Below are 10,500 nucleotides of genomic sequence, written 5' to 3'. Positions count from 1 at the left end.
TTTTATTCGACAAGCTCTCTTATATATATGGCTTGTACTTCTTGAATTTCTGAGGGAGATTCCATCCAACTTTTGCTTGACCATTCATGGAGGTTCAATGCTACTTGATCAATCAATATATATGATTCATCTACACTCTTATCCATAAAAGAACCTCCAGTTGATGAATCTAACAAACACTTATCTGAGAAAGAAATTCCCCTATAGAATAGGTGTAAGGTCAACCATTTCTCCAAACTATGATGAGGGCACTGTCTTTGTAGACAATTGAATCTGTCCCATGCTTCAAATAATGATTCTCCATATGCCTGAGCAAAATTTATGATGCAATTCCTCATATAAATTGTTCTACTTGGAGAGAAAAAATGATCTAAAAATTCCTTCTCCAATTGTTTCCAACTTGTGATGCTTTGAGGATGGAGGGAATATAACAAAGTCCTTGCTTTATCCTTGATACTGAAAGAAAATGCTATCAATCAAACTGCATCTGCTGACATTCCTTCACAATTCACCATATCACAAAGCTCTAGAAATGTCTCAAGGTGCAGATAAGGACTTTCTGATACTTCTCCTCTAAATTTGTGACTTTGTATCATGAAAATTAACTTTGGGTCTAGTTGGAAATTTTCTGCTTCAATATGAGGCTGCACAATGGGGGATAAAAATCTTGCAGAAATGGGTGCAGAGAAATCTCTTAAGAACCTGCTTGACATGTTAGTGCTTATGGTATCTAAAAAAAATTATCAGATAAGAAAAAAAATGAAAAATTAAAGACAAAAATAAAATGTTATATGAAAAACAAGAAACAAAATGCAAAATTTAAATTTCTAGAAAAAAATACAGAATTTAAAGACAAGCAAGAAAATGCAGATTATGATGGAAAACAAATTGCAATATTTTTTTTGAATTATGAAAATGGAAAAATAAAAACTATTCACAAGTCTAGAGTAACTCAATTACTAATCTATTAATGTTAATGTGAACAGTCCGCTGCAACTGCACCAAAAGCTTGTTACGATTCCGCAAGTTCACGGATTCGTCGTCAGTAATATATAAGATTGTCGAACCACAGGGACAGTTGATTAAGCACTAGAGATGTCGCAAAGTAAGTTATCTAGACGGTCGAAAGTTTGCTTTGGCGCTTGCAAACTAACGAGAGTGATTGAAGAGAGAAAGAGAAGGATGAGAGAATCGATCTCGGAGGGAATTGAGCTTTGGGAAATGGATTCTACGATTTTGGTTTCATTGTGGTGGAACCTGATGTATCATGTTCTATCTTTTACTCATTGCCAATCAACATACCTTCGCCGGAAGTTAAAGCTACTATCCTTAAGTACTAATTAGAGAAGATCCCTGTGAAATCCTGTTACGGTTAACCTCTGTCACTAGGGCACCTCGGTAGATCACAAGAATACAAATCTAATCGGTATCATTAGAGATAAAAGTAGGGGTTTGGTTTGGTCTCTTACTTCCTTGTGGAGAAGTTATCTTTCCTTTCAAGGGATTATTCTATATGGGTGTGCACGGGTTACCCCTATCACTAGGGCCCCTCGGGTATACGACCTAAGATCCTCTCTTTACGAAATTAGCAATTCCTACTCAATCAATTAACATGACAAGGCAACAAGTCTCATGCATATCAAATAGAAACGAAGCAAGAGAAATCATCCAATGAGTAAAGGTACAAACATGAGTCTTACATCAAACCCTATCCAAAACTACCCCCTACATCCATAGAAAAGGAGATCTACTTCATTGTGAGAGAGGAACAACCCCAAAACATAAAGTAAAGCACACTTATTGTTGGATCGTGAAGTTTCACTAGAGGGGGGGGGGTGAATAGCGATTATAAAAAATTCGACAAGAGTAAGCGTAGCGGAAAAGAAAACACGCCAAAGAGAACACAAGGATTTACTTGTTTCGGAGTCTTTGGCGACTCCTACTCCAAGGCCCGCACACAAGGGTGCTTTCGATGGGCAATTCACTAGCAGTTCGAAAGTTATTACAAACTAAGTACAGAGAATGCTAATGAAAAAACAATTAAAGCAATACCGACAAAATAAGAGACTTAGAAAAAGGAAGCAGCGCATTTGTCGAAGCTTTGCAGCATCGCAGGAGCACAGAAGAGTAGATCGTCAATTCAGAGTTGTTGTTGAAGCTCCACCCCTACCCCATCTTTTATATGAAGCTCAGGGCACCCCGGATCCCCTCCGGGCGCCCTGGTGGGACATGGCAGGTCCAACCAGTGAGCTCCACGTGGCGACGACGTGTTTGGATAAAATTCACCTCCAGGGCACCCGGATCCCTTCCGGGTGCCTGGATCCCCTCCGGGCACTTGGACCACCTTTTACCAGGGAATATCTTTCCTGCAAAACAAGGTTAGTCCGAGGCAAATAGATAATATATATCCTGCAAAACAGAGTGTTCGCACAGTTCATAAGTTTAACAAAAAAGAGTAAGACTTAGATTCCGTCTTTCCGAGACCGGAATCTAGTCACGATCTCGACTTAGATATCCGAAATGGATTTAAGCCGGATCGACGCCTAATGTTCCCTTCCCGGGAACACGTCCTCACAGTCACTCCCTTCTAGTGACTTACCTTTACTCACCTGCCAGACGTACGGTCAGCCCTTCGACCCGTCTGGATATCTCGCCAAGCGTCCGGTCAGTCCGTCGACCCGCTTGGACTTCTCGCCAGCTATCCGGTCAGTCCGTCGACCTAGCTAGACTTCTCGCCAAGCATTCGATCAACCCATCGACCCACTTGGACTTCGTGCTAGACATCCGGTCAGCCCGTCGACCTGCCTAGACTTATCCTGCACACTCGGTCAGAGTGTTAGATCATGACAAACCTAACTTAACCTGATTTTTCATTCATCAAAACCTGAGTTAGACCATTAGTGCTAACCACACCAACAATCTCCCCCTTTTTGATGGAATGACAACCTGGTTAAGTTAGTAAAAATAAGCGAGTAGAAAGTTAAACAATTTGTTCTAACATGAGGTTTAAGTTAGTTTTTAATTTTGACATTTTGTTTTTCTAACTTAACCACCTATCCCTCCCCCTTTGGCATTCATCAAACAAGGATATAATTTAAACATTTAAAAATACAGCATACATAAAAAAATGTAAGGAATGATGTCTAGTTAACTTGGGAGAGTTTAAATTTTTGAAGACTTGTTTAAATTATTAGCTTTAGCTTTTGGAAAAATAGCTAGGTTTTGAAAGAGTGGCCAATTTTTTAAGGATCATTAACAAATTTAATTTTCAACAATGACTTTGCAAACTCAAAAAGAGAATTTCTAATCAGGAATTTGAAAAGCTAATTTTCTAATATAAGTGTATAAGAATCTTAGGATCAAGGTAAATTTTCAAAATATGTTTCAATTTTGAAGTATTTTTCAAACATAAGTTTTGAAAATCAAAATTTTAAGGCTAAGTTTTCAAGGCTAGATTTTCCAAACAACATTTTTCAAATTTGAAAAAGATTTCAAAACTGAGTTTTAAAAGATATTTACTTTTCAAAACTGATTAAAACTAAGTTTGAAAAAAAAAAATCTGAGTTTATAAAATCTAATTGAAGAATTTAATTTTATAAAAGCTAGTTTAAAAAATATTTGAAACATAAGATTTCAAAAACTAAGTTTGAAAACTTTTCTTTTCAATACTTATTAAGTTTGTAAAAACTTTAAATTTGAATCCAAAATTAAATTTGAATAAAAAAAATATTAGAAAAGATATTATGTTTAAGGTGGAGAAAATAATTTTGGTGTTAAGTGTTGATTTAATCCTCCCCCTAAACCTGACATCTAAAATAGTTGTCTAACCAATTAGGTACTTACTGACTATCAGAGGATAGCACCTTTCACATGGTTAGTCAAGTTAAGTTCATTGTGATCAGTTAGCGGTTGACTAAACTGAATAACTTAACTTGATTAATGTATATTTTGCATTTAACGCCCAGACTTATATTGATGCACTGACATAAGCATCTTAAGTCCAGGCAATTGGCCTATACATCTCACCCCTTTCTATGTTTGTCAATCACAAGCAAAGTAAACCTAAGGTGTTGGTGAGATGCTCAAATACTAGTCCTGGGGGAACATATAAGGGATTTTTCTAGTCTAAGGCTAAAGTTGTTTTGAAATTCTAAAAGTAGAAAGGTTTTAAAAAAATATAAAAATTTTAACCTAGAATTTAAAACAATTATTTTTGAAAAAATAGTTTTGAGTTTTGAAAAAGTCCTAGTCTATTAAGCACATTCCTAACTTTCTACGCACATTGCTAAATTCACTTTCAGGGAGTGGTTTTGTGAATATGTCAGCTAAATTGGATTTGGACTCAATGTATTTGAGTTCAATGTCCCCTTTAGTAACATGATCCCTGATAAAGTGATGCATAATTTCAATATGTTTAGTTCTGGAATGATGCACTGGATTTTTTGTTAGGTTAATTGAGCTAATGTTATCAATTAAGACTTTGACATTTGTGAGGTTCAAGTTGAAATCTTTTAGAGTGTGCATCATCCATAATAATTGTGCAACACACTCTCCTATTGTTATATATTCTGACTCAGTTGTAGATAGGGCAACATAATGTTGCTTTCTACTAAACCAGCTGACAAGTGATGGACCCAATAATTGACATCCGCCACTTGTGCTTTTGCGGTCTAATTTGCATCCAGCATAATCTGAGTCAGAGTACCCTATTAATTCAACGTTATTAGTCCTAGGATACCAAATACCTACATTTGTTGTTCCTTTAAGGTATCTAAAGATTCTTTTGACTTGAGTCAAATGAGATTCTTTAGCACAAGTTTTGTATCTGGCACACATACTAACTGCAAATAAGATATCTGGTCGACTTGTAGTTAAGTATAGGAGGCTACCTATCACACTCCTATAATGTTTTAGGTCAACTGGTTTTCCATTGGGATCATCATCTAGGATTGTGTTTACTGCCATAGTTGTTTTTATCTCTTTGGTGTTTTCCATTCCAAATTTTTTTAAGTAATTCCTTAGTATATTTTTGTTGATAAATGTAGTTACCTTCATTTGTTTGTTTGATTTGTAATCCTAAAAAGTACGTTAATTTTTCTACCAGACTCATTTCAAACTCGTGTTCCATTAAACTTGAAAATTCATCTAAGAATTCTGAATTTGTTGAACCAAAGATTATGTCATCTACATAAATTTGTGCTATAAAAATATCATCTTTTATTAATTTGACAAATAAGGTTGGGTCAATTTGTCCTTGGTTAAACCCTTTAGAGATTAGGTAAGACGTTAGTCTTTCATACCAAGCCCTAGGTGCTTGCTTAAGTTCATATAAGGCTTTCTTCAATTTATATACATAATCAGGGTGTTCTAGACTCTCAAACCCAGGTGGTTGTCCTACGTAGACTTCTTCTTTTATTAGTTCATTTAGAAATGCTGACTTAACATCCATTTGGTATAGTCTAAACCCTTTGTGTTCTGCATAACTTAGTAATATCCTAATGAACTCTAGTCTACCTATTGGGGCATATGTTTCATCGTAGTCAAGTCCTTCCACTTCACTGAACCCCTTAGCAACTAGCCTGGCCTTATTTCTAGTAATTTCATCAGTTTCACTTAGTTTGTTTCTAAATACCCATTTTGTTTCTATTATTTTCTTATTCTTGGGTGGTGGTACCAAGTCCCAAACTTCATTACACTCAAGTTGAGCTAATTTTTCTTGCATAGCTATGACCCAGTCTAGGTCAAGAAGTGATTCGGCTATGGTTTTGGTTTCAATTTTTGAGATTAAAGATATTTGACTTAGATTTCTAAAGGAATATCTAGTTTGAATCCTAAGATATGGGTCACCAATTATTTGATCAGTTGGGTGATTTGGATTGATTCTTATTGTTCTAGGGGGTTGACTCTCCTGAGGTTGTGTTTCTTCTTCATGACTTAGGATTTGGTTGATTCCTTCAGAGTTATTATTTTCTTGAACAAATTCACTTGATTGATGTTGTGTTTATTCTAGGTTTTGTTTGGATTCCTCAAATTTCACATTAGTGGTTTCTTCAATTCTTAAGGTAACCTTATTGTAAACCCTGTAGCCTCTACTATTTAGGGAGTATCCTAAGAAAATTCCATTTTCAACCTTGGAGGTGAATTTTCCTAAATTTTCTCTTGTGTTTAAGATAAAAGTTGGGCACCCAAACACTCTAAAGTATTTTATATTAGTTTGTTTATTGTAATAAACTTCAAAAAATGTTTTGTTATGGGTTTTGTTTAGTGTTGTTCTGTTTTGTACATAGCAAGCTGTACTAACAGCTTCTGGCCCAAAATATTTAGGTAAGTTTTATTCATTTAACATCGTTCTAGAGGCTTCAAGTAAGGTTCTATTTTTTCTTTCTACAATCCAATTTTGTTGGAGGGTTTTAGGGCACGAAAATTCGTGATGGTAGCCATTTTCAAGATAGAATTTGTTAAAATTATGATTTTTAAATTCTCCCCCATGATCACTTCTATTTATTTTAATTTTAAGGTCCTTTTTATTTTCAACTTGTTTACAAAAGTTTGTAAATATTTCAAAAGTTTCATCTTTATTTTTTTAAAATTTTACCCAAGTGAACCTAGAATAGTCATCTATTATTACTAGATAGTATAGACTTCCATTTATTGATTTGACTCCATGGGAGTCAAATAAGTCTAAATGTAATAGTTCTAAGATTGAGTTGGTTTGTGATTCATTAGTTGATTTATGGGTAGATTTTGTTTGCTTACCTTGTTGATAGGCATTACATATGGTTGAATCAAGGTTAGGTAATTTTGGTAGTCCTCTAACTAGTCCATTTAGTCTGCTTATATTTATGAAGTTTCTATGTGTCATTCTTCTATGCCATAACCAGGTTTCTTCTTTTTGTGTTAAATAACACTTAATTGAAGAAGTGGTTAAGTTAATCGCATAGATGTTGTCTTTCCTAAACCTGTAACAACCCAATTTCCTCATTTCGGGTCCTAATAGTAATTATAAATATTTAGAAATGCTTTAGAAATATTCTAGAGATTTTAGAAATTTTTAGAGTATTTTTATACAATTTTTGGAGTTCGTTTGGTATTTTTACCAAACGAAATAAGTTGTAAAAAAATAAAGAAATTAAGCCGAGGTTCGAAACGGAGACCTCTGGTTAAGCAAAGCCTTTAGTTGTCTCGGTTGACCAGAAACCCAGTAGGGACGTGTTTATTAAAAAGGAGTGGAAATATTTTTAGTAGTAGTAAATAGAAAATAATTAGGAATAAAAAGGTTTCGGCTGAGATTCGAACCCGCGACCTCCGACCCGACCCGAATCTTAAGCGGAGCGCAATAGCCAAGTGCCCAAGCGGGCAATGCTGTTTAGAAAAGATAGCAGAAATATTTTAAGTAGTAGTAGTTAAACAGAAAATATTAATTATAAAAGAGTTGCGGCCGAGATTCGAACCCGCAACATCCGACCCGGTCCACGCCTTAAGCAAAGCGCAATGACCAAGCGCCCAAGCGGGCGGTGCTGAGCAAATATCGAGCAGAAATAATTTAAAGGATAGTTAGTTAACAAAATATGGGAGTTATAAAAAGGGGATAAGTTGGGGTGATGTTGTCGTGACCTAAACCATCCTCTCCTCTCCTCTCGCTCGCGACGGCGGTGTCGGGCGGGAAACAAAGCCGAAGCTAGGGCATCGTTTCCGGCGGCCGACCAAGGACCAAATCCGAGGGCCTCCTCCACAATCGTGATCACCTTGGCGAGGAGAACAAGTAGATGCGTAGAAGTTGCCGAGAGCTTGAGTTTTTGCTGAAGCCCTAGGAGCCTTCTTCTTCGATAGTGAGTCCAAGAATGCCAAGGTAAGTGCTACTCATGTCACGCCCCAGGTAGTCCCTGTCCGAAGAAATTTCGGCAGCATCTCCCCTGTACGGGTGACAATATGAATCTAGAATACATATATCTATACATCGGACCACACGACCGGAACAATACAATACAAATAAGAAACAAACCACGCAGTTTATATCAACATTCCACACAGTTCAACATATAAGCAACCCACGCAGTTTAATAAGGGAGAACGATATAGCATCCTCGAAGATATATGTAAACATCCTACTCCACTACAACGAAGAAAACAAATCCACGAAGTAATGAGAAAATCCGCAGCGGAAAACAAAAGTAGCAAACCCGAATGTTCAATGTCCACAATAGAAACCCACAATACAAGTATATAAGACGCAAAAGCAAAAGAAAATCTGACAAAGAAAATCCTCGCGATAATGGAGCTAGCGACTGGAATATCTCCCGACGGCCTCAACCTGAAAAATAGTAACAACGGGGTGAGTTCAAAGAACTCAGCAGGTAATCCAATAGATATGTATAGCAACATATAACTACCAGCAATATCCAACGGTACAGTCTCCTAAACCATAGAACCTACAGTACAGTCTCCTAATAATATAACAGGTATGCATAACTGAATAAACTGTAATGAGTAACAAGAAGCATGTAATACAGTTTACAGCAAGAATAATGAGAAATGCATAACTGAAATAAACTGTACTCACCTGCGAGGCTTGTGCAACTGACTGTGAACATACACAAATAAACATAGTCAGAGGAAAAGCATGTATCCTGTATGCATGTCAATCATATGCAATCACCAAAATGCATCATCACAAGGAATGCAATCTGTGCATATGATGCAAATGACATGCCCTGGTCACCCCTGACGCCAGTCTGCCATCTCACACGCAATGGTGAGACCGAGTGGGTAGGGCTGTGACACCATGCACTCTGCCATCACTACTCCTGATGAGAGACCGAGTGGACGGGATGCTATCGGAGTACACCTATCCTCCTACCTCAAACATAGTGAGGGAGCGCAATGCTCTCATCTCCCGGTATGTGATGACGGGGAGGGATCCCTGTCCTGCTACCACGCTGCGTAACACTAACCCATGAGTGTACCATCGGAGCCCTCGACAGAGCAACCTACCATACACACCCTGAGTGTTGTGCCACTACCCATGCAGTGGACACGTTGTGTGCAGGCCCTCATGTAGTCGGCCGACGAGCTCAACAATAATGGAGTCGTCAATCGCCCAGCATGCAATCATGCGGTATGGTGCATGCGGCTACAAAATGTCATACCTGAACATTTCCTCCTCCATATGCGTAGGTGCCAAAAAGGTAAACGCATATATATAACAGAGATATAAACAACATGGATCCAACAGTATATAACAAGTATCTCCAGCAACTAATAATGGGTAGATAAGCACTATAAGTAACCATAACCACGAACACATATACACATGGCAAGAGATAAAAGTAAACCAGACTAATGTAAAGCATCTAACAGTAGAAGCATGTGATAGGTATCAACTAAGCTAAGACCAAGGAAGAGATAAATCTACCATCTACTACTAGTAATTATATATAAACTACACATATCATAAGACAATATCAAAAAGATAAGTTAAAGGGTACCCGCCTCCAATAGAAGGTACAGTCAATCCAAATCCGAAGTCGAGACGCCCGTCTCGAATCAGAGTCCTGTGTAAACAAGTACATTTACTTTTATTTAGCTAGAATACAAACAAATAGCCAAATAAATCCTAAATAGAAATTTAGGGATAAACCCTAACCATATCCCTCAACTTTTCTAACGGTTAATTAGGGTTAATTACCTTAACCCCAAACAACCCTTTAGATAGAAATCCAAAACCTAAATCCATATAACCTAATTAATCTACACAACCTAATGATGATTAATTATCAATAGGTATCAAGATCATACCTAATCATCTAACACATGATCATCTAACAAATATCCAAATTCGAAACATGATCTACAACACCTAATCCTTACCTAATTTACAGCCTCTGCTGGAATAAAGTGAGATGCTGGAAACCAACTGAGATGGCTGGATGGACTGCTTCCGAAATCAAGAACACCTCACTAATCCAAGCCCTTGTTGTCGACACAGTGAGAGGTAGTCTCCTTGCTGGATCAGAGAACCCACAACAACCTCTGCTGGAGTTCTTCCCCAATTCAACCAAGACCTCAATCAGCAGCAACACAGAAGGGATCCAAGATCACCTTCACAGAACCTCCCCTCCCTAGATCGGATCAAGATGAGGAGATCACAATTCAACACAGAACATAACTCTATCAATCGAAATCCAATGACACCATACCTTCAATCGGTTGTCTCCAGAAAATGTCACCCAATCCGATCCGTGAAACAACGTACCAGGGATTCTTCTGTCCTCAAATCAAAACGAACGAAGATTGGATCCAAGATCTGACCTAGGATCACCGACCATTAGAGAGAAAGAGAGCAGAATCGAGGAAGAAACTCAAAGCTAGGGCACAATTCCGAGAAATAGAAGAATAACTAGTAATTTTTCCAGAGGTCTTTCTAGAAGCTAGGGAATACGATAGAAGATCAAGAGGTCTTTCTAGAAGATATAACTAGTAATTTTTCCTTTCCGCATCATG

General features: G+C 37.3%; 1 non-coding gene across 1 annotated transcript; it reads left to right on the top strand.

The window, feature by feature from the left end:
- The first annotated feature begins 234 nt into the window (after nt 1–234).
- On the top strand, nt 235–340 carry LOC122003178. The gene has a single exon (XR_006117843.1). It is a non-coding gene; the product is annotated as a small nucleolar RNA R71 (small nucleolar RNA).
- The last annotated feature ends 10,160 nt before the right edge of the window (nt 341–10,500 follow it).

Source organism: Zingiber officinale, chromosome 7A (genome assembly GCF_018446385.1).
Source record: "Zingiber officinale cultivar Zhangliang chromosome 7A, Zo_v1.1, whole genome shotgun sequence".
Lineage (NCBI taxonomy): Eukaryota > Viridiplantae > Streptophyta > Magnoliopsida > Zingiberales > Zingiberaceae > Zingiber > Zingiber officinale.
Note: the sequence above shows the minus strand (reverse complement) of the source record. Positions and strands in the feature narration are given on the sequence as shown.